Source organism: Talpa occidentalis, unplaced genomic scaffold, assembly GCF_014898055.3.
Source record: "Talpa occidentalis isolate TD23 unplaced genomic scaffold, MPIMG_talOcc4v2.1 talOcc4.4, whole genome shotgun sequence".
In the NCBI taxonomy this organism is placed as follows: Eukaryota; Metazoa; Chordata; class Mammalia; order Eulipotyphla; family Talpidae; genus Talpa; species Talpa occidentalis.
The window spans coordinates 21080878-21106646 of NW_023604295.1; the positions used below are offsets into that span (position 1 = coordinate 21080878).

Here is a 25769-nt window from a genome sequence, read left to right on the forward strand (position 1 = left end):
ATGCAAATCAAAACTACCATGCGATACCATCTTACACTAGTGAGAATGGCACATATTAAAAAAACTAGCAACAACAAATGTTGGTGAGGGTGCGGAGAAAAAGGAACTCTTCTGCACTGTTGGTGGGAGTGCAAACTGGTCCAACCACTATGGAGAGCTGTGTGGAGATTTCTGGACCTACTAAACATAGAGCTTCCATATGATCCAAATTAATTTCCTTTTGAATTAATTTTTTTTATAGAGGCATGTTTATTTATTTGTTTGTTTGTTTTGTTTGTTTACACATGCACTGGGTACAGTCAGAAGCGCGGGAGGGTGAGAGAAGTCACCAGAGCCAGAGCAGGGAGCAGAGCAGGCAGAAGGACCGAAGGACACTGCTGAGGGGAGCAGCGGGCGGCAGGAGAGGTCTGCGCGCCGTGTGGGACCCTCCTCCAGTGGCCGGGGAGCAGCCGGGGATCGAACCGGCGCCGCAGAGGCCGCGGGCAGCTTCGCAACCCAGCGCTCAACCGCTGCGCCACCAGGGAGGCCCCCTTTTGAATTAATTTTAATTGAATTAATTTTCTGTCCCTTGGGTAGATTCCTAGGAGTGGAATTACTGAATCATATGGTAGATCCATTTTTAACGTTTTGAGGAACCTAGCACAGGACCAGCTTGCATTGCCACTAGCATTGTAAGAGGGTTCCTTTATCTCCATATCCTACCCAGCATTTGTTTTTGATTTTTTTAAATGTGGGCCATTCTCACTGGAGTGAAGTGGTATTGTTACAGGCCACAGCGATATGAAATGGGTTGCCTGACTGTGGGTCCTCACCCGCGCTTAAAAGGGACTTATTAATACTTAGCTGCAGACACACACAAAAGGTTAACAAAGGGTTTATTTACAAATGAAGGAGAAATGAAGAAATGAACAACTCAGGGAGAAAAAGAGAGAGATAAATTCATGAATGCATCCTGCCAGTTCCACTGACCTAGAATCCCAATGGCATGTTGAGAGCTGGCAAAGAGCCAAGAGCTGTGAGACCAAGAGAGAAACCCAAGGCCCACCTGTCAGGTTTTATACCAAACCTGACTGTTTAACTCTGCCCTCAGGTCCCAGCAACCCTCCCTTCTGTGATGATGGGATTTGTAGTTCCCAGCATCTTGAGGCTTTGGTCTGGAGTGGGGGTGCAGGCCACAAAACCTGTATTGAGTTTGCTCAGGACATCGTTTCCCCCAACAGTATCTCATTGTGCTTTTGATTTGCATTTCCCTGGTAGTGATATTGAGCATTTTTTCATATTTCTGTTTATCATTTGCATTTCTTCTTTGGAGAAGTGTCTTTTAAGCTCTTCTGCCCATTTTTTGATTGGGTTGTTGGCTTTCTTTTTGTTGAGTTATGTAAGCTCTTTGTAGGTCTTTCATATCAGTCCCTTATCCATTGTGAAACACCCTTCAGCAGAGAAAAGCTCTTCTTTGAGAGCTAAAATGTTTACTGGCTTTGGAGAAAGGCTTGGGTGAGCAGCCCCGAGGCCAGTGCAGAAGCAGGAACAATCCAGCAAGCAGGGCAGTATCTCTGCAGACCTACTCTGGTTCATATAGAGTAATAGAATAAGATGAAAAGAGTAAAAGTCATGGGTTTTTAATACTTTACCTGTCGGGACACGAATGATACGAATTAGAGACAGTTCTTGGCATTCCCCTGAGTACCTCTATTCAAGTCCTGTTGTTGAGAAATCTACTTGAACCCAAGCCCATATTCCACTGGGGAAGCAAAAACATGTCAAAACATTAGGATAAATGATTGCAGATATAAACAAATTCAGACATGTCAATACTGACATCCTAAAGTATAAACTCAGTAACATTGTAATTTGGCAAATATTTCTTGAAACAACACAGTCCTTTGCTAGGGACCTCCAGGTGAACTGGAGGATTTCAGAAATCCTATTTACAAGGGTATTATTAAACAGGAGATTAAGATAAACACAAATAACATTATTCACAAAATACACAAATTGACCAAATAGGTTATTTGGCCAGGTACTATCACATATGTGACATTTTAGCTATTGAATCTTGTACTTAGTGACTAGTATGAGTCAGATTGTCTGGGCTTGAATCCTAGCACTGCCATTTTTTGGCTGTGTGATATTAATCAAGTTTCCTAATGGCTTTATTCCTCAGTTTCTCTATAAAATGGATGAGGTAAAAATAATGCCTTGTAGGGCTATTCTGAGGACTGAGACAAAATATGTATAAAGCACTATAGCTACTAGACATAATAAATGAAAAGAAATGGCTGATTCTCAGTATCTTGGTATTTCTTTGTTTTCATATCAGCAGCTATCAGTCTTCTTGTGTTTTCTTTTTCACTCTTAATCCATCACAAGATGGAGAAAGATGTGAGAAATACAATATACTCAGATCACTAATAGCTTACTATGACAGCAATTTTTAAGAGGAGGGTATAAAAACTTCTCTTGGTAAGGTGATAGAGGATATTAGATTGTCTAGGGGGCCACTCACTCTGCAAAAGCTCTCCACCCCTTTTCTGTGAGAATGATAGAGTAGGATAATTCACTCAGACACATAGTTCTGCTTCACGGTCTTCTAATCTGTGCTAACTTATTTTCTTGATGACTATATAAATATTCAATATTTGTCTTTGTCATTCTGACTCACTTTACTACACATAATTCCTTCCAACTTTTCCATTTTGCTATATATAGCAATGCCTCATCTTTCCTTGTGGCAGAATAGTATTCCATAGTGTGGCTATCCCACATCTTTGTGACCCAGTCCTCTGTCAGTGGGCACTTGTTTCTTTCTTTTTTATTTTAAAGATTTATTTATTTATGCATACAAGAACTGAGGTACAGGCCAGAGGTACAGGGGTGAAAGGATTCACCAGAGACAGAGTGAGGAACAGAACAATCAGATTGAATGAAACACACTGCTGGGGAGCAGCGAGCAAGACAGGAGTGGTCTGCTGCACCATGTGGGTCAGCTCCCTGGCCAGTGATCGAATTGGTGCTGCAGTAGCTGCCAGATAGCTTCACAGTGCTGCATCTTAACCCCTTGTGCCACCAGGGAGGCCCCAATATGGGCACTTGTTTCTATGTTGCAGCTGCTGTAAATGGTGCTGCAGTAAATACCTCAGATTTTATAGGGTTTTTTTTTTGTGTGTGTGTGTGTGTGTTGATGGTTTCACGATCTTTGGGTAGATAGCTAACAGTGGGATTGCTGAGTCATGTGGGTCTTACCATGTTTAGTTTTTGAAGGTAAATCCAGATCAATTTCCATATTGGCTGTACTGGTTTACCTTCCCACACAGTGCAGTAGGGGTCCTCTTTTTCTGCATCCTCTCTAGCACTTCTTTTTAATATTATTTGTAGGTTAAAGTCAGGTAACATGATGCCTTAATTTCGCACCTTTTTCTCAGGGTTGCATTTGCTGTCAAGGCCTTTTATGGTTCCATATATATTCCATATATATTTTAATATTTTTGGTTCAATTACTTTGAAGGATACTGTTGGTGTTTTGATAAGGATTGCACTAAATTTATATATCACTTTTGACAGAATAGTCATTTTGACTATATTGTTTCTCACTGTTCATGAACAAGGAATGTCTTTCTATGTCCTTATGTCATGGGGACTAGGCCTTCAACATATGAATTTGGGAGTGAAACAAGCATTCAATCTCATGCAACACATAAAAACTCAATTCCATGTGTATTAAAGATCTATGTGTTAAAGGTAAAACTACCCAACATTTTGAAAAGAATATAGAAGAACATTTTTATCATCTGAGACTCAGGAAACATTTTTTAATTATGACAAAAGACAAAAGCCATAAAGGAAAATACTGATAAGTTTAACAAAATTTAAATGAAAAACTTCTATTTATCAAAAGGATGTGAAAGGAATCCATAAAATGGGAAATATTTCCAAAACATTAGGAATGAGAGTAGACAAGTACTCAGAAAAAGCAACTCATCTAAATCATTCTACAAAAGACAAACAACTTAGGGCCTCCCTGGTGGTACAGGTGGTTGACCCTAATTCGACCCTGGCTAGCCCGGGAGATACCCACATGGCGCGGCAGACCTCTCCTGTCTCTCCAGCTGCTTCCCTCAGCAGTGTGTTTCAGTTAGTCTGCCTGTTCTGTTCCCCACTCTGTCTCTGTAAATCCTCTCACCCTCCCGCATATCTGGCCTGTACCCCGGTTCTTGTATGCATGAATAAATAAATCTTAAAAAAAAAGGCAACTTAATTTAAAAAAAGGACAAAAGACAAGAACAGTTGCTTGGTAAAAAAGGAAACTTGAATAGTTAATGAACTGCTTTAGTAATCAGGAAAACTATGTGAAGCAACAAGAAATCTTATGAACTACTAATACTCATACAATAACTAGGACATCTGTTTGGCAATATCAAACTTGAGCATGTACATACCCAAGTGTTCAATTTATAATTATTTTCAATGAGCATGTGGCCTTGAAACTCTTCTGTAGGTGTGTGAATCATAATAAATATTTTTAATATTGCCTAAAAATTAATGAATAGAGTTTTCAAAACCTGGGGAGTGATTCTTCCTTCCTCCCCTCTTAATAAGGATCCTGTGACTTCAGGGTAGTTAGAATGAAGTGGAGCCTTAGTCAGCATCTGCAGCAGGGCTTCTGATGACAGGTACTTGGGACCCTTGCTGATGACACCAAACCCAGGAACTCTTCAGCACTAGAGGCAAAGAGCATATTAAGAACAGTGGATTTATTATCACAGAGGAAAAATGCCTCCAAAGGATGTGAGAAAAAAACCTAGTTCTCAGCATCATCATTTATGCATATTTAAAGGTCACTGAGCCCAACTATATTTATCAAAGTTAATTGATTTTATGTTTTTCCCCTTATTTCCTTATTTTTTAAAGCATTTTACTGTACAGGAGAGAAAATATTTTAGAAGAACTTACTTTAGATATTTCTAAAAGTAGTTTTTCCAATTTCTTTATAGAAAGGAAGATGAGAGACAGAACTGTGGAATTTTTCATTGAAATTGAAATAATATTTTATGTTTTGGTATTTATGAGGTCATTTTCTATATCAAAAATAAAGAAAAATAATACTGGAATTCAAGTGTCCCTTTTCAACTTCTAGTATACATGTATTTCTGTGTCTTTAAAAATTTATCTATTGCAGTTTCTTAGGTATATAGAAAAGTATGCATATCATAAGAGAATAGCTCAATGAAGATTAACACTGGCCACACCAAGTAACTAGAACTCAAATCAAGAGAAAGAATATTATCAGCACACCTAGAAGGTGTGAAGAATTGCTTCAAGCTGCTTGCTACCTCTTGAAAAGGTCTATGGATTAACTTTGACTGATGATGGACTGTGTATACTTGGACATAATGTTTGTGAGTTTCATCCATACTGTTGTGTGCCATTAAGAGATCTTCATTATCATTGTAGTATAGCATTCCATTATATAAATATACCTAAATTTATTTATCCATTCTATTTTGATAAGACACTAAGGGATTTCCAGTTTGGACTATTGAGACTAGAATTATTTTAAACCTTCTTATACATATCTTTTGATTAAGTACATGTATGTATTTTTGTTGAATATACTTGTAGGAGTAGAATTGCTAAGTCATAGAAGCTTCATCCTTAGTAGATACTGCCAATTTTTCATGTTACACTGCTACCAGCAATGGATGGGGGTTCTGGTTGCTCCACATACTTGCCACCACTTGGTATCTTCCATTGTTTCTTTTTTCCTACTCTTTATCTTAGCCACTCCATTTGGTGTAAGGTGCCTTAAGCATTTTGGCAGAGTAAGAGAATCAAGATTAAATTTACTTTTCCTTTATAGGACTTGCCTAACACCAGTTTGCAACATGTTCGTGTTTATGATTAGAACCTACTTCATGAAAGCTAAGAGCTACAAGCACGATACCATCTATGAAATGAATGTCCAATAGTTATTTCCTGTCTAATTGATTGACAAATAGTCAGATAACTCTTAATGAATAAAAAGCAAGATCCCTCCAATAATAACAATTGTATAAATAAACTAACATTTCTTTTGTCTATAAGTTCATCACATGCACATGAAAAAAAAGATGAACTTTCTCCAAATTCGGAGAGTATTTTGAGGTATTTTGAGTTAAATTACAGTCTACATAATATGTATAAATTCACTTTGAGGCATTTTGGGTAGATTTCAAAAGAGATAAACATTCATACTTCTGAGAAGTTGAAGCTGATAAAATTAGAAGGTTAGGAGATAGCCATTCAAGAGAGAAGCACACCGTGACTAGAAAAAACTTCCAGTGATTTTAATATAAATCCTAACCTAATTTCAAAGTGACAAACCCTTGAAATTGTGGTTCCTACTACTTCTCACAAAGGCAACATGAAGGAGATTGCATGAAACTTGGTTAAAATGAGATGAGCACTCTGATGCAAAAATGTTATAGAAATTGTTATTACTGGGACTGATTAACAGGGTATTCTCTTAGTGAGGCATACCAGGAGACATCAGGTTTCTGTTATTCAGGAAACCTGGCTTCTGCCACTCTCCCTAGTTTCCTGAGAAACCTCCTGGGGTGGGTGGTGAGTATATTCTGCCTGTTTAAAGTGAAATTCTCCCGATTTTAATAGTTCCAGGCAAAAGTTATACTAACAACTCTATCAGCTTGAAGCTCTTATATGATGACCTTTCAAGCTGCAAAAACTGCCTTTAGCAAGCCTTGTATCCTGGATCAAAATCTGAGTCCTCATTGGTGAAACTATGTAGGACATTGGAATTGACTAAAATCTGATACTTGGTTGCATTATAACCTGATAGCATGCTCCTTTTTTTTTTTTCCCAGTGACTACTGATAGCTACTAAAAAAAAAAAAAAAAAGAATCAGTCATTCTCAAAATTTTTTTGCAGCAAAATATTATTTTTTGAAAATAGGCATTATTTTATAAAAATATGGTTGGAGAGAAAAAGATTTCTAAGTGAAGAGTCATATTTGATGTGAGAATTCCAAATAAAGTAAAGGGAAAAGCATGACTTCTTCAGGGTATACAGATGGTTACATATTGTTCCTTTGATTATATTACCTCAGGTGAGGGAAATGGCTAGAGAAAATAAACCTGAGAGCTTGTCCAGTTTTGATGAGAGCACAAACAGATCTCTCCTAAAACCTGCGCAACCAGGAAACCTGAGAAAAACAGAATCAGAGATAAAGCTGACAACTGTAAACAATTCCAGCAGACCTGCCCCCAGCAGTAAATAATTCCAGCAGACCCCCTCTGGCAGAAGAGACCCCCTCACATACACCAAAAATTCCATCAGTCGTCTAACCTTATTGTGGGTCTGCTACTCCTAGGCAGCATATTTGGCTGCCATTTTGTCACCTAAACAAGGTCAAAGTGGTCTGGCCAGTTAGGAACAGCAGCCCAACCCTTAAGCCCTTCAAATCAAACAAGAACACAAAGCTGGATCACACTGGGAATGTTATGCATCACAAGGTATGTCCAGAATGCCCGGGGAGGGCTGAGGACTGATGCATAAGACGTGCATCAGGAGGTATGTTCGGAAAGCCCAGGGGGCTGAAGAACGATGTATAACTCATACTCCCGATTTATATGTCACGAGGTATGACCAGGAATGCCCCGGGGGGCCGAGGACCGATGTATGACAAGGGACCCCAGAAGCTGATCAGTGGAGCACCTTGTTGATAAGATTAGAACCATGGCTGGGGATTAGGGTGTATTATCAAGTAGATTAGAAGTGCCTGGAGGGCAGAATCACAATCCCTAATCTTCTACACCCTTCCCCTTTCTTTAATCTCCTTACAATCAATTACATGTGTCAATAAAAGGGCCAGGATCTTGCTCTTCAGCAGCATCCTGCATTATGTAGCCTGCTCCACGACTCCCGTTTGTCAGTGTGGTGTTGTCCAACGCAACACCTTATAAAGACCCGCTCTCTCCATTTCAGGGGTGGGAGACTCAGCCTGCAGGGAGTCGTTTTCCACGGATTTTCAGTAAAGCCTGCTTCAGCCTGTTACTCCTTTTTTTTTTTTAAGATTCATTTTATTTATGTATGCAAGAAATGGGGTGTAGGCCAGAGGTGGGGGGGAGTGGGGGCTAGCAGTGAGAAAATTTACCAGAGACAGAGTGGGGAGCAGAACAGGTGGATCAACTGAAATACACTGCTGAGGGGCGCAGCAGTGAGACAGAAGAGTGGCATGTGGTTTAGCTCCCTGGCTGGTGATAGCTTGATAGTGCTGAGATTAACTCCTGCACCATGAGGGAGGCCCCCCAGTCTGTTACTCTTGGCCACCTTTCTTTTCTAACAAATATACTTGCCTGGAAATTAGCCACAAATCTCTGCGCACTCCTACATATCCTTCAGTTCAAAACTATAAAGAACAAAATAATACCATTATCATTTTGATGCATCTATAATTCACAGGCCCAAGAGATTGAAGAAAAGGTGAAAACTTCCAGCTCTTTGATGCTCCATTGTTTACAACAGATGTAAGCCTATTTGGTTGCTGATAGAAATCAGATTCTTTTTGACAGCCTTCAATACTTAGAAGGAGTTAAGGGCTAGAACTCTCCTCTTCTCACAATATAACTTCTAGATTAAAAAAAAAAGTCAAGGGTCAACCAGCAGTATTCTGCTATATAAATACTTATCAACAATCATTATTGCCCATTCTTTTTACCTTGATGAAGTCCAAATTCTGTTCAGTCATGTGCCCATCCCAAATATTTCATGGAAGTCTGATTCTGGTAAAAGTATAAGTTCTAGCAAGAGACTTCAACTAACTTCCCAGTTAGAGTCAGTTGACAATTCTCCTTGGCAAAATCTGCTGAACTAAGGAATATGTTGCATTCTTAAATCTAAGAGGCTATAAAAAGGGTGTGGGTCGCTGGTTCACTAGTTGCTTAGACTTTGTTCAGGGTATAGGTTATATAGACATGTAAATGACTGACATATCGAATTACAATAAAAAAGAAATCCCCAGAGATCCAGCTGCCACTTCTTCCACTAAAGAACAATTCCTTAATTGTTAATTAGGCTACTTAACCATGCTGCTTTTGTTGATTGAAAATAGAGATAACAGAAGCACTTGTAGTAGGTCTTATAAAAGTTACCATAAATCACAAAAGTGCATTCTTAATTAAGGTTGAGGGTAGATGAAAATCAATTAGCATAACTTCCTATCCAATGGTGATGGGGTAACAAGTACTGGACTAGTCTTCCTGCTTTAAACAATTGGACGTACACTTGCCAAGACCATTTTCAGATGTAGAACAAAAGGCAGTTATAATGATCCCTGAGAGAAAGGAAATAAACAAGTTAAGCCCTACAATTACCTGTCATTCTGCCCATAAGCAATTTTTCAGTCTGAGTAGAACAGAGAATATCAGCAGGTATAACATGTAGGATAAATGCAGTATAACATATTAACACACCTATGATAGTCAGAGGCCTAATGTTAAGTGTATTTCTGAATGTAGGTGGTAATCAAAAATAATTTTTAAAATTTTTTAAAAAGATTTATTTATTTATGCATACAAGTACTAGGATAGAGGCCAGAGGTGTGGGGGGTGAGAGGATTCACCAGAGACAGAGTGAGGAACAGAACAGGCAGAATTACTGAAATGCACTGCTGAGGGGAGCAGCAGGCTAGACAGGAGAGGTCTGCTGTGTCATGTGGGTATGTCCCTGACTGGGGATTTGACTGGGGATTCAACTCATGCTGCAGAGGCTGCAGAGAGTGTCACAGAGCTGTGCTTAATCCCTTGAGCCACCAGAGAGTTTCTGATTTTTTTTTTTTTAATTGGGAGAAGAAAATTGTGCTATGCAAACCCATCTTCATTTGTTTTCTAACATCTGCAGAAAACCTACAGTATGGTGCAAGTGAATGCCTTTTAGCAACTTCAAAGAGATGCATTAAGCTGAGCCTAGCTTGACTCTGCATGAAACAGAGATAGCGCAAACTAAACATGGGGTCAGGGGAAAGGAGATATATGAGAATCACACACCTCAGCAACCCTAAATGGTTGATGATGCTATATCTTCCAGCTCCTAAGACCACAGAACTCAATTGCTCCCTCACTGACATTTTATAGGATGCAGTGTCCACCCTGTCAAATATCTTTACAGGGCTCTTTGAAGTGGGAACCCTTGTGGAGAGGCAACATCTTGAATAGAACTTTCATTTTCCATTAAATTCTCCCTTTAAAGAGAGTAGAAAAACATCCTTATCCTGGTGTTTAGAATCTAACAAACCGTACATTCTTTCTCTGGGTAACTAAAAAAAATTTATTTTTCCCATAGCAAACTCATTTCTGGCTTCAGAAAATGTGATTTCTACTTGTGCTCTGGTATTCTGTGCATCAAAGGAATATTTCTATAGGGATCCATTTTTCCAAAAGTAATCATCTTTTTTGTATGTTATTTAATTCCCATCTTTCAAAGTACCCACATCTTTTAGTGACAAATAAAAGTTGTACTTTCCTAGTGCAGTGAATTAATTCTTAAATCAGGGTTTCCAAAAGCTTGAGAGCGTGTGAATTTGTCTTTGTGCCCGGTGCTGGAGACAATTCTTCTGTGACTATGAAAGTGAAGAGACTGTTTTGACCTGCAGCACTCACCACCACCCAAACTTCTAAGGGCATGAAAACAGCCTGCTAGAAAGGAAATGGGGTGTGGTAAAATAAAGACTTTTTACAAATTATGGTGGTACCCCTTGGCCTATTGTTTTTCTTTTATTTCTGCTTATTGCTTTAAAAGTCACTTTATTTATTTATGCACACAAGAACTGGGGTACAGGTCAAAGATGTGGTGGGGTGGGGGTGAAAGGATTCAACAGAGACAGAGTAGGGAACAGAACAAGCAGACTGACTGAAATACACTGCTAAGGGGAGCAGCAGGTGAGACAAGAGAGGTCTGCTATACCATGTGGGTATCTCCCTGGCTGGGGATCGAACTTGTGCTGCAGAGACTGCGGACAGCTTCGTAGTGCTGTGTCTTAACCCCTTGTGCCATCAGCGAGGCCCCTAGAAGTCACTTTTAATCTACTCTTCAGGATCTGTGAGTTTTCTTGTTCACAACTCCTTTTAAATAAGTGGAAAAGATTTAGGGTTTTGACCTGATGATCTGATGGGTTTGAAAATGGGCATGTCTGTTAGCTGGAGAAATGGGTGCAAATGGTACTGGGAAAAAAAGCACCTGCCGCAGACCAGATTTTAGTCACTGAGTACCAGGCAGGAGAACCCAGGATGAATAAGTGGGAGATGAACTATGGCAGGAGACTGACCTGGAGGTGAGCAGTTAGGGATGAGCTTCTCACAGGTTGAATTTTGTCCCTTCAAATTCTTATGGTGGAGTCCTAAACCCCAAATGTGACATTATTTAAGATAGAGTTCTGTGGGAGGGCAACTGAGTTAAAATTACATCACGACCTAATCCAGCATTGGGGAAATTTGGTTCCAGATATATGTACAGATGAGTAAGCAATATGAATATGAAGGTAGAGCTCAAGGTGATGTGTTTACACACAAAGAAATGTCAGAAAGTGACAGCAAACCACCAGAAGCCAGGGAAAAGGAGGAAGCGTTTCTGCCTCACAATCTTAAAAGGGACCAGCCTCTTAAAAACTTTTATCTTGTAGGGGCCTCCCTGGTGGCACAAGGGGTTGAGCACCTCACTGTGGGCAGTCCACAGCCTCTGCAGCATGAGTTCAATCCCTGGCAGGCCAAGGAGCAACCCACATGGCGAAGCAGATCTCTCCTGTCTCGCCTGCTGCTCCCCTCAGCAGTGTTTCGGTCAGTCTGCCTGTTCTGTTCCCCACTCTCTCTGGTGAATCCTCTCACCCCCCCCCCACATCTCTGGCCTGTACCCCAGCTCTTGTATGCATAAATAAATAAATCTTTAAAAAAACACTTTTATCTTGTGCATCGATAGTTTCACTTACATGTGGAAAACAGAGAAACTGAACAAAAAGGTCAGCACTATGAAGCTATCCACAGCCACTGCATCACGAGTTCGATCCCTGGCCAGGGAGCTACCCACATGGTACAGTAGACCTCTCCTATCTCACCGCTGCTCCCCTCAGCAGTGTACTTCAGTAGATCTGCCTGTTCTCCCCACTCTGTCTCTGGTGAATCTCTCTCACACACACCCTCAACCTCTAGCCTACACCCCAGTTCTTGTATGCATAAATAAATAAATCTTTAAAAAAGAGAGAGAGAAAGATAAGAGAGGGAAAGCCAAAACTACTGAATCACCAAACTTCTGTGTATGAATTTCTTTTAACCAATCATTTGATCCATCATCCAACTAAAATGAACAGTATGTGTAAGGATCGAATGCATGAGTCCCAGCTGGACAAACAAATTTTCCTTTTGATACCGTAATTTCAGGTTTTCAGGCCTAGTCTCCCAGTCAGGAGCACATCCCAGGCTGCAGTGGCAGTGTTGAGTCCCAGCCACTAGACCATCACTAGCTGGTGTCTCACGAAGCTGCAGCAGGAACTTCGCTGATGCTCAGGCAAGCAAGAGAAAAGAGGCAGATCTGTTTAGAGAAAGAAAAAAGTTTATGGGTTTCCCTCATGGCTCAGGGGTTAAAGACAGCACTGTCAAGCTATCGCCAGCCATTGCAGCAGTAGTTCAATTGCCAGCCAGGGAGCTGCCAACATGGAGCAGCAGACCTCTCCTGTCTCACCCACTGCTCCCCTCAGCAGTGTATTTCAGTCAATCTGCTTGTTCTGCTCCCCACTCTGTCTCTGGTGAATCCTCTCACTCCCCACACCTCTGGCTTATCCCCCAGTTCTTATATGCATAAATAAATAAATCTTTCAAAAAAAAAGTTCATTAAGGAGAAAAAGGAACAGAAATAAAGTGGGACTCCAGGCTGGTGAAACCAGGCCAGGGAGGGGCAAGGAAGCCAAGTGGAGTCGTACCTCAGGGAATATGCACCTTCTTTCCCTAATTATTCTAAATCTTTTTTTTTTTTATAGAGGCATGTTTTATTTATTTGTTTGTTTGTTTGTTTTTTGTTTATACATGCACTGGGTACAGTCAGAAGTGCGGGAGGGTGAGAGAATTCACCAGAGCCAGAGCGGGGAACAGAACAGGCAGACTGATGAAATACACTGCTGAGGGGAGCAGCGGGTGGCAGGAGAGGTCTGCGCGCCATGTGGGACCCTCCTCTGGTGGCCAGGGAGCAGCCGGGGATAGAACCCGCGCCGCGGAGGCCGCGGGCAGCTTCGCAACCCAGTGCTCAACCGCTGCACCACCCGGGAGGCCCTCCCTAATTATTCTAAAGCTCCTCCAGTCTCTTTGTGATTGGTTAGTTTCAGGTGGTTTTACTCACTGCCCTAATGTCTCTGTGCCCAGAACTGAGTCTCTGTGTTCCAGCCCTTGTCTTAGCATACTTTTCTTTATCATCTTTATTCCAGTATGTCCTGTTGCCCTAGTCCTGGGGTGTTTGTTGCCCTTATCTCTGGAGCCCTCCTTGCTCCTCTGAGACTTCTACTCTATTCTGACACTAAGGGATCTCTGCTTGCCCTATGTCTCTCTTGTTATTCCTACATTTCTGTTAGTGCAAATAAATGAAATTACATTATACTCTACTTATCTGAAGGACTTTTAAAGAATTTGGCCAAGTATAGAAATACTAACTTATTATAAAAGCCTTTCTCAGGGCCAATCTGGTGGCATAGGTGGTTGAGCGCAGCGCTGTGAAGCCGTCTGCAGCCTCTGCAGCACCGGTTTGATCCCAGTTGGCTGGGGAGATACCCACATGGCATGGCAGACCTCTCCTGGTGCCCCGCTGCTCCCCTCAGCAGTGTATTTTAGTCAATCTGCCTGTTCTGTTCCCCACTCTGTCTCTGGTGAATCCTCTCACCACCACCCCCAAACCTCTGGCCTGTACCCCGGTTCTTGTATAAATAAATCTTTTTTTAAAAAAATTTAAAAAAAAGATTTTCTCTCCTTCTCTCCTTGGGTTACTTCTAATAGTGAATTGACAGAGAAACATAAGTGACACCTTAAAATAATGTAAAAAGAAACAGTTTCTATTTGTTCCTGGAATAGAATTTGAATTAAACTGAAAGAGGAAACCTGCTTCCTGTTGGATATCAAATGGCATAAAGACAAATTAGCAGGAACAAAAAGCATTTATATAATTTTGTTCACAAGGATTGTAACTATGGATAGGTCAATCATGTAATTTTAATATGACATTATTTCTTCTCAGGTAAGGGAAAGATTTTCAAAACTACACCTAAGGGTTTATATTTCTCATTAATTCAAACTTTCCTATGTGCTCAAGGCTGATACTGTAATTGGGTTTCACATTCCACTGGACTAAATCTTTATCAACCATAAGATCGAATGTGAAACCATAAGATACCATTTGTGGCATACTGACTTCATTTCAAAAGCTGCCTTATGAGAAATCACGTGAAATGGATTTTTTCAGGATCCCAGAGGAGCACAAATTATTCCAAGCATTCTCTTTTAGTATTATACAACAGTGATTGTTTTTTTCCTGCCTGGTTAACACTTGCCTACTTGGAAGAGGTGAAGTCTTTATTTATTAATAATAACAATAACAATAATATTGGATGGTTTCACTTATAACAGGAATATAGGGAAACCAAATAAGACATCAGGGTAAAAAAGTAACAACAGTACAAAACACAACAAAGCAAAAACAGACAATTATAAATCAGAGACATCCTGCAGGGAGGAGGAGGGAGAGGGATCACAGGGAGGGAGGAGCAGAGGGGACTGAGGTGATGGTGCACAGGTGCACTGGTGAAGGAAACTCTATGGGAAATACACCTGAGGGGGTGGGGGGAAGCAAATATTGTTTAAAAATGAACAATGATGTAAAAATAAAACAATAATAATACAATAATAGCAGTAAAATAATATTAATAATAACAGTAATAATAATAATTGTATTTTTTTTAATGGAGGTAACTTTGGGATACAATACCATATATGATACAGAGGGCTTACAACTGGTGCCTGTGTCAGTGGGTCAGTACCTATTATTAAATATTTTGGACACCACATCTAATTGGGAGAGAGACACTGATTAAAATAACTCTTTGAATACATTTTTCATTCATGGGCAATTATCTTGTTTAATATAACATATTCCTAGATGGCTTCAAATGTAGTGATAAATATCAACTATAATCAAACAATGTAAAAGTATAGATTTTTACCTAGAGTATAAGACCAGAGTAAAGTAATAATAAAGAGTATTTTGAGCAAGCCAGAAAGTCCTACTTTTCTGTATATATAAAATGAAAGGGTTAGAATATTTCTAGCTCTAAGTTTCTACAATCCCATTTGGAGTAAGTGAAAGCAGTAAGTAAAAGGAAATTTAACAATACCTATAAATGAGGGTGATTCTTAGAAATCAGGTATTGCCTTCAAAGTTTGGCAAGGAAACTTGAAGTTAATAAACATATCCAATTTATATTTACACAATGTCCTACACAGATTCAGACGATGAAAAAAGCATCTCATGAGAGCACCTGTTTTTTTTAAATCCAGAAAAGGTGGGTTGCATGAAAAATTGTTACAACCATTGTTTTCCTTTTGGGATCTGAACCTTTAGTACACTGCTTCTTATCAGTCTAAGCAAGAACAAATTTAGGACAAATTTCCTTAAGTATTCCAGGCACAACTAGGTATTTGTCTTTCTATATGTGTTTATTGTAGTATAATTATTTTCTGGAAGTCTTCTGATTGTTGTCAGTAGATACCTAACTTTTTTTTCCCTTTTCTTTTCCTGAGACAGAAGGAAAATAAAGCTAGGAGATATGAGAAAAGGTGAGAGAGGAGGAAATAAAGAAAAGGAAAAGGATTTAGGCCTGAGCCTAAGAAAAATATCTCTTTAATGTGTTTGCTGTAAGATAAAAGGTAACAAAGTATAATAGTCATTTTCTAAAGAAAACAGAAAAGCATATCTGTATTTCTTCTTTACCAATTAAATATACATTTTTGTTTATTTTCCCCAATACACTTTTCTCTTTGAAATAATGATAATTCTTCAGAGAGACCCTTGGGGGTTAAATAAGTCAACTTTTATACAAGCCAGATTCTTTTATTGTAACTCCTCTCCCTCCCCCTGCTGAAGTTAAATCTTGATAGGACAGTCAAAAATAATAAGATTAAAGAAAATTTGATTTTCTTTCCATGTGCTAGGGTATGATCAGGGAAAAGTTAGTCAATACTTTCCGTAGGTCCAGCTACCATTCTCTCACACACCTCTGGTGAAAGGTCAAGTGCATTTTAAGTTTTTGTTGTTTTTTTTTTTTGAAGATTTATTTATTTATGCATACAAGAATGGGGGGATAGGGGATAAAAGGATTCATCAGAGAGAGTGAGAGACAGAACAGGCAGCTCTACTGAAATACACTGCTGAGGGGAGCAGCGGGCGAGAAAGGAAAGGTCTGCTGCACCATGTGTGTAGCTCGCTGGTGGGCCAGGGATAGAACTGGTGCTGCAGAGGCTGGCAATAACTTGATAGTGCTGTGTCTTTAACCCCTGTGCCACCAGTGAGGGCCCTCATTTTAAGGTTTTAAGTTGAGCAACAGCAATTACCTGGGGCTTTGTCTCCTGAAACTGAAACAAAAAGGGAAATGTCAAGTTTGTCTACTAAATATTCCAGTGGGTTTTCTAAAACACTGGGGTCTCCACTGGTGAATTCTCCTCAAAGTCTGCCTTTCTTAGTTTGGAGTGCTGAGTAGAAAGAGGAATAGGGCCTCCCTGGAGGTGCAAGGGGTTAAGACACAGCACTATGAAGCTATCTGCAGCCTCTGCAGCATGAGTTTGATCCCCGGCCAGGGAGCTACCCAAGTGGCGCAGCAGACCTCTCCTGACTTGCCCGCTGTTCCCCTCAGCAGTGTGTTTCAGTCAATCTGCCTGTTCTGCTCCCCACTCTGTCTCTGGTGAATCCTCTTACCTCCCACACCTCTGGCCTGGACCTCAGTTCTTGTATGCATAAATAAACAAATCTTTAAAAGAAAGAAAGAAAGAGGGCTAGAAGCCAGAGATACCTTGTTCCCTTCCCTGCCCAGCTATACTTGGCCTATCTCGGGCAGTCCTGAGCCATAATGTGTGTGTGGTGACATATGCCATGGTAAGAGGATTATGGAGCTTGGAGAAAACTCTCTCTACATATCCATAAGGATATGATTATCATGTTAGCTTTGTTCTAAACTACAGCCAAGACCAAGGAAGAATTTGTTGTTTCTCCTTAAAATTCAGGCAGCTCCAAAACTCAACCCAGGAAAATCTACTTTACATGACTTAAGGTAGTTGAGGTCTGTGTTTATAGACTTTGTAGCTTTGCCTACAAGTCTCAAAGTCTAACAGAGGCAAGTGTTCCTACCCAAGTCTGGCCAAATTCATGGAGTGACCTCTGAGGGAAACTTTGAGGGGCCTCCCTGATGGCCTATGGGTTATGGCTCAATGCTATCACCACTACAGCCTCAGTAAGTTCCTGAACCAGGGAGCTAACCCATATATGGCACAGCAGACCTCTCCTGTGTTGTCCACTGCTCCCCTCAGCAGTGTATTTCAGTAAATCCACCTGTTCTGCTCCCCAATCTATCTCTGGTGAATCCTTTCACCTCCTATACCTTTGGCCTACATCCCAGTTCTTCTATGCAAAAAAAAAAAAAAAAAAATTAAAAAAGGCAACTCAGTTTTGATTTCCCCTTCTCTTTATTCCTACCTCCCAAATGCAATGCATACAGGAAAGTAATAGTTGTAGTAGTACTTTGAGTTGTGCAGTGATAAGGAATCATTACTACTTTCACAACTTCTGCTAAGATAAATACAAACAAATGTATTATATATATGTATATATATATATAATACATAAATATATATGACATCTATAATGCTTCTGAAGGATAGGTCTCTGCAAGGTATCTAGAACAGGCCTTGCCCCTTAGGGAGGTGGATTATTTCTAGCTGAGGCCCTGCAGACTCATAAGAAATGTTTACCACTCCCTTAACTAACTGGAAGGATGAAATTCCTACCTGGAATTAGTATTTTTACCAAAAATAATCTCTCTATCAGAGAAACCTTTTATAGAAATAACCTTTCTAACTCTACTGCAGGGCAAACGTAATTATAGAGCATCTGGTCTTTGTCATATGAGTCACCCTCTCCTCTTCTCTCCCGAAAGCCCTGGCCCCTATCTCAGTCTTCACGTCAAGATATGTATCAACCTTTTCCTCACTGACCTATTGAATACATGTCTATGTGGATTCCTGAATGTGTGTAATTAAATTTGTTTTTTTCCTCCTACTCATTTGTCTGATGTTAGTTAATTATTTGACCAGCACAAGAAGAACCAAGAGGGGTAGGGTAAATTTCCTCTCCTCCCTGACACATATTGTGTATATTCACACACATATATATTATATATAATATAATATATATACTAGTATGCTATATATACTAGTTCATCTACCTGTATCCTTTAAGCTGTAGACATGTCTTTTCAAGGGCCTCCCTTGTGGCGCAAGGGGTTAAGCACAGCACTATGAAGCTACCCACAACCACTGTAGCCTGAGTTCAATCCCTGCCGGCCAGGCAGCTACCCACATGGTGCAGCAGACCTCTCCTGTTTTGCCCGCTGCTCCCCTCAGTAGTGTATTTCAGTAGGTCAGCCTGTTCTGTTCCCCACCCTATCTCTGGTGAACCCTCTCACCCCCTGCCCCATACCTCTGGCCTGTACCCCAGTTCTTGTATGCATAAATAATCTTTAAAAAAAAAAAAAGGAAATGTTTTTTCTCCCTTATTGTTCTCTTAGATGAGAACAGTATCCTTCCTTTACATTTTATTTATTTATTTATTTATAATTTTCTTATATATTCAGTCATCTTTATATAGTCATTGTTTTCCATTGGTGGTATGGGAGGACCATACCACCCCCTAACCACCGCCCCACTCCCCCAAGTCTCCCTCCACCTCTCCAGTCACTCTGACTCCTCCCTCACTGCATGTCCTAGATTGATGTTTGACCTACGAGCTTTATCCTTTTCCTAGAATCTTGTTCTTTTCTTGGATGAGGGCCTGTGCTCTGGGACTGTGGTGGTCTGGCTGCTCAGATCCCTAGGAGCAACTGGGAGGTAGGTAGCCAGGCAGAGCACTTCAGGGACCTCTTAGAGGGCAGGTGTGTGGGGTGATTCTCTAGATTCTTGTTTTTGGAATGTCCTATGGCAGAAGAGATGCTCCCATTTTCTTTAGACCAGTGTGGTCTTGGATTCCATGCTTTCTCATTTATACTTCTTGTCCCTTCCTTTCGCATGGCTGTCACATGATGCTGCTTCTGAGTCTTATAATTCTGGTGTTGAAAACCCAACTCCCAGCCAATGTCAGTGGGGAAATTCTCTGGTGGGGACAGACGCCAGCACGTGGTACATCCAGCTTCTTGCACCTCCTTTCATGGTTTCCAGTCCTGCGCTGGGTCCCCAGTCACATCTCTGATGTTTTCCTCCCTCAGCTGGGAAAGGAGGAAGCCCCCTCATGTTGCCCGCATTTCTGGACCGGGGGTTTGGTTCCCCAGCCCCAGGAGATCATGTAGATGGGGTTCATGTGAAAAGTCACCATACCAGCTCACCCCATAGTCTTATTGCTCGTGCTTCCAACCATGCTCTTTTTTTTTTAATTTTATTTTTATATTCCCCATACAATTACAATCTCCTTATTTTGACCCCAATCCCTCCCCTCCCCGCCCCCCACCCCCCATAGAGTGTCTCTGGTTCATAGTTGTTTGTTGATTTTGATTTTTACTTTCTTATAGTTATTCTTTTTCCTGGTCCCTTATTTAAGTTTTCTAGATTCCTGCTATGAGTGAGACCATCCTGTATTTTTCTTTTTATTTCTGGCTTATTTTGCTGAGCATGATCCCTTCCAGCTCTGTCCATGTTGCTACAAATTGCATGTGTTTATCTTTTTTGAATGCTGAGTAATATTCCATGGTGTATATGGACCACATCTTCTTGATCCAGTCATCTATTTTTGGGCATTTGGGCTGTTTCCAAAGCTTAGCTATTGTAAATAGTGCTGCTATAAACATAGGGGTGCAGGTGCTCTTTGGGATTGATGTTTCTGTGTCCTTTGTGCGGGACCCCCTCCCGTGGAAGAACTTAGGTGAAACCAATCTGGTCCTTGTTCAGCACGGTCAAGGCGCGGAGCATGCGGGAAGGACACGCTGCACCTGCTCCCCCAAGAAGATTGCTGCAGATGACGTATCAGATGCTAAGAAGATTGAATGCCACAAACACAATGCACCTGCCATTACTGCCATAGCAACAGCTACCCCCTGTGTTTCTACATACCCTCTTGCTGACCTCTGTAATTTTAAATGTTTTTTCTTCCTTGTATTGCTTTTATTCTCCTAAGTTAAGGTATAGTGGTGTAATGAGTCTAAAGTTACTGCTTAATGTATAACCACAAAAAAATTCGGCTACCTGATATCCAGTTAACAAGTTGACAATTATATATGAATAATAATATAGCAACTTCCTCCAACAGTCAACACATCCCTTAAAATAATCATAAATAAAAAACACTTGTTGCCAATCTCCTTAAAATAACCCTAATTAATATATATAAGCTTGCAAGCTTTTAATTAATACCGATCAACCTAATATAAAATATTAAAACAGTTAAATAGGCGGCCAGTTCCCAAATAATAATAATAATAATAGTACTTATAATTATAGGGTATAATCAAATAACTAGTTTAACTGGTTTAGGCAGGAACTATATTCTAACCACAGAGAATGTAATCCATGATCAATCATTAGTTAAAATATAACTTGTAATTCTAAGTCTATTATATCTTGTGATTGTATTCTGTTGAGAAAGAATATCATGTCAATCATTTCTATGGCAAGAAATTATATGATGTAATGCTTTAAGAAATGTATAAAAATGTACGTTGATTTTGAGCATATTACAGTCAGATGTTCACTCTTGAAGTGTGTCTGTCTGTCATTCTTATGCCGAATCCTTGACCACCCTGCTCAGTCTCTCATCCCTGGGTCAGCCTTGCTAGTCTACCGCTGCACTGGTCTGCAGCACTTTGGGTAAATACCTAGGAGTGGAATTGCTGGATCATATGGAAGCTCTATGTTTAGTAGGTCGAGAAATCTCCACACAGCTCTCCATAGTTCAACCATGCTCTTTTTGAGTCTTCCCCAGATGATGACTGTGCCCAGAGGGTTGATTTGCCCCTCTCTTCTTCTGAAGGTCTGCAGTGGGGGTGCCTGAATTATAGATGCCTAGCACTGATCTGAAATGAGGATCAGCCTTGAGGACCCCCCCTTGCCTCCACCCCAAGCCCTCATGGAGGCAGGGACTGGTGTCCCCAGCCCAAGACATCTAGACCATGAGACCCCAGGGGCACAGGGTCAACCCCATGCTCCCTTTACATTTTATTCCTCAGGTAAATGAATGAGTGTGGCAATTCAGGGGGACAAGAAGGCATTTGAATTCACTTAAGCAGTTTCAGCTAGAAACTGTTTCCTTGATGTAAGGGCTGGACTGGCCGCAGTGCAGGTTCTCTGATCCCATGCAGATCAGGTAAAGGAGGAGTCAAAGTCCTCAGTGGTTTTGCAGGTTTTTTATTTGGGGTTCACCAGGCATATGGCAAGCAGGGGTGCTGGCTGGGGGGCTGGGGGGCCTGCCAGGCCCCCCAGCCCCCAGCAAGTCTTCACTCTATCTGGGCTCTCTAGCGTTCGTTCTGCTGCTTCTCGACTTTTGGCTTCTGCTTCGGCTTCTACTGCTGCTACTGCTGCTGCTGCTGCTGCTGGCTGGGGCTGCTGGCGTCCCCCCGTGACGCCGCCCTTAAAAGCACAGTCTTAACTCAGCTGAATCCCATCTACCTATGCCCACACCCTATTCCAGGTGCCCGCCATCAGGCATGCATTCAGGACAAGGATCCATCATCTATCCTGATGGCGGAAGGGCAGAAAAGCCTGATATTTTCTTTACCCTACACTTGAGTAGGGTAACCTGGGGCTTGTCTATTTGACTAGAACCAAAAGGAAATGATACTGGGAATTTCCCAATGAGTGGGTGGAGTGTTTTAGATAAGCTTGGCATTGAATGCAAGATATTTGAAAGTACACATTTATATTTAGCTAAGAAACTGAACAAAAGCTTTATTAATCTAAAAAAATGTAGCAACTTTCCTGAATGGAGAGAAAACTCTAATAGATATTTAAAGATGGGGAAAGGAATAATAGTAATTCTTATTTTTTTAAAGATTTATTTATTTATACAAGCACTGGGTACAGTCAGAAGCCTGGGTCGGTGAGAGAATTCACCAGAGCCAGAGCAGGGAACAGAACAGGAAGACTGACGAAACACACTGCTGAGGGGAGTAGCGGGTGACAGGAGAGATCTGTGAGCCATGTGGGACCCTCGTTGGTGGCCGGGGATTGAACCGGCGCTGCAGAGGCTGCAGACAGCTTCACAGCACAGTGCTCAACCGCTGCACCACCGGGGGAGGCCCAATAGTAATTTTTAAATGCTAATTTTAAATCTAGATGAACTCAGAGCTTTCCCCTCAAGGGTTGTGCTGAATCAAACGATTTTGTATTTTTTTCCTGCCCTGGATTTGTGTTATCATCACTTAAATCAGGAGGGAGAGGGAATATGCACTGATTGTGGGGCCAAGGAATGAGTCTAATCTATCAATGTCAGGGTTTATTAGAATAAATCTTACAGGCCTGAAGCGTTTAGAATTACAGAAGAAATTCTTGAAGTTATCAGAATCTCTTTATTTGTGTTTTCATTTCCCAAATTCCTTCAAGACATGGTGAGATAGGAAAGTGCAGGGGCAAAAGGAAACTCCTCCCTACTCGTTATAAGAGTTCTACATGAGCCTTTCCACCTGTGGATGCCATCATGTAAAAGTCTCCCCTTCCATTGACACATGTGTAGGTCCCACATGGCTCACAGATCTCTCCTGTCACCCGCTCCCCTCAGCAGAGTCTCACGAGAAGCTGGAACACTGGCAGAAGCTCTTCATTTAACCTTGAGAAGCTCTTTTGAGCAATGGGGAAAGCTCACAGACTGCATGTTAATAAGAGGTCCAAACACCAAGCCATCCAGAGGTTTAGGGTTTGTCACTGATGTCAAGGTGGGGGAGGTGGGTACAGCTGTGAATACAGGGCCACGCGAGGTGGGTGGAAGAGTTATGGCACTAAAGAGGGCTGTGTCACCAGAAGATTCTCGAAGATCCCAGGCCCACTTAACTGTGAAAAAGATTTTTGTAGATGGCATTAAAGAAGCACTGAAGAACATCATGTAAAGGATTATTCTTTGGGCCTCCCTGGTGGTGCAGGGGTTAAAGACAGTGCTATCAAGCTACCGTCAGCCACTGCAGCAAGAGTTCAATCCCTGGCCCGCAAGGGAGCAGCCCACATGGTGCAGCAGACCTCTCCTGCCTTGCCTGCTGCTCCCCTCAACAATGTATTTCATTCAGTAGATCTGCCTGTTCTGTTCCTCACTCTCTCTGGTCAATCCTCTCACCCCCCCCCCCCCCCGCACCTCTGGCTTAAACCCCGGTCCTTGTATGCATAAATAAATAGATCTTAAAAATAAATAAATAAATAGATTTTTAAAAAAGGATTATTCTGAACAGTATGAGAAAATTGAAGTGACTGAAATCACGACTGATGGAGGCAGTGGCAAAAAGAGAGGCTTTCCTTTTGTAGCCTTTGATGACTGATTCTGTAGACAGGATTGTCATTCAGAAATACCAGTTGTGAATGGCTACCACCGTGAAGTAAGGAAAACTAAGCACAAGATCATCAGTGCTTTATTCAGCCAAAGAGGTTGAGTGGTTCTGAAAACTTGTGGTGGTTGTGGTGGGATTGACAACTTTGGTCATGGCAGAAACCTCAGTGGTCGAGGTGGCTTTGGTGGCAGTGGGGATGACTATGATGGGCCTAGTAATGACAGAAGTGGTTTTGGAGGTGGTGGAAGCTACAGTGATTTTGGCAATTACAACAACCAATCTTCAAATTTTGGACCCATGAAAGGAGGAAACTTTGAAGGCAAATGTTCTGACCCTTATGATGGTAGAAGCCAATACTTCACCAAACTCCAAAACCAAGGTAGTTATAGTGGCTCCAGCAGCAGTGGTGGCTATTGGCAATGACGGGAATTTTTAATTAACTGCCGGGAAGCAAAACTTAGCAGAAGAGAGCCAGAAAAGTGACAGGGGAGCTACCAGTTACAATAGATTTGTAAACTCAGCCAAGTTCAGGGGTGGCAAATCTACCTGCTACAAAGAAGACATGTTTTAGACAACATGGGCAGAAACTTGAGGATTGCATTCATGACTAATTGTGTAACAGGTTATTTTAGTTTCTATTCTGTGGAAAATGGAAAGCATTCCAACAAAGGCTTTCATCATAGATTTTTTTCTTTTTGGGCTCATGCCATTGATTGCTTAATGTAATAGTCTGATCATGTTGCTGAATAAATGTTCTTAAAAAAAAAGAATTCTCTAAAAGACTATAGCTTGAAGAGCCTCTAACTCTTTAAGTTCTGAGCACATTATTTAAGTTCTATAAAGGGTATAGGTTTGAAAAGCCTATATTCTATATAAATCAAACTTATAAATCTTGTCTGTGTTGCTGCTATGGTGTTGGCCTACCTTTGGCAGGAATGGACAATGAGTCATTAATTCAAGAAATAGAAAGTAAAATGACAAACATTTGAAAGAAAACAACTCGCGGTCTGTTAGTTTTTACAGATCCGTGTTGGGTAACTGCCCTCTGTCAGTTCCCTGGAGTAGTGCAGTTGGTGGGACAGAAACCCTGAGGTTTTTTGCTGGTCTTCTTACAGATATAGAAATAAATAACCAGAATATTCTTCATCCAAGATGAGGAGAATTGTGACCTCAAAGCCTCTGTCTTGCTGGTGTTGTGAGCAACACTGTCAGGAAAATTGAGATTTCACCAAAATTGTCCACTGGGAAAATGATAAGATTTGATATCACACCCTGTGGTACAATACGAGGGCCAGGTAGTTGATGGAGATGTTACTGACGTGTTACTGTTGTCTTTGAATTTCTCTTCCACCTTCCCTGGATATGTTTTCATGTCAAGGGACAGAGTGGTAAAAGAAAAGAGCACTGCATTTTCCTACATCTTTTGAGCCTGGGGTCCTTAGACAAGTAATTCAGCTTTCTGAGCCTAAGGTTCCTGCTTTCCTGGTTCTCTACCACCCCCTTGGGTGCTTAGTAAGGACCAAATGGGATGTATGTGGAGATATTTTGCATAGGCAAAGATGAAGCATTAATAGTACTACTTGCCTAGTAAGAATGCAGACATCATTTTCTCATTCAAAGGACTAAGGACTGGAGAGTAAAAAATCACCCTGGATTTAATGCCACTGCTATTTCTGAGGTCCCACTGTAGAGGATATTCTGACCTAACAAAAACATTCTGGGGAGTCAGGCAGACCTCGATGCAAACACTTTCATTGTGGTCTGTGCAGATCCCTCACTTCTCTGTGCTTCTACTATGTATTTGGCAAAATAAGGAAGAGTGTAAATGCAATAAATAAATTGTATTTCTGAAGTTTTTCATAGAGTTATAAGACACACTTCTTATACAAGTATAAATGGTAGCATCAAAGGGCTAAACTGAATTAATCCTCATAATAGGAAGCAAGTTTCAATATAAGTAATAAAAGTACT

At 40.9% G+C, this 25769-nt stretch overlaps 1 pseudogene; it reads left to right on the forward strand.

Annotated features, from left to right (window-relative positions):
- Nucleotides 1–11208: 11208 nt before the first annotated feature.
- Nucleotides 11209–24221, forward strand: LOC119257132 (heterogeneous nuclear ribonucleoprotein A1-like 3; annotated as a pseudogene).
- The last annotated feature ends 1548 nt before the right edge of the window (nt 24222–25769 follow it).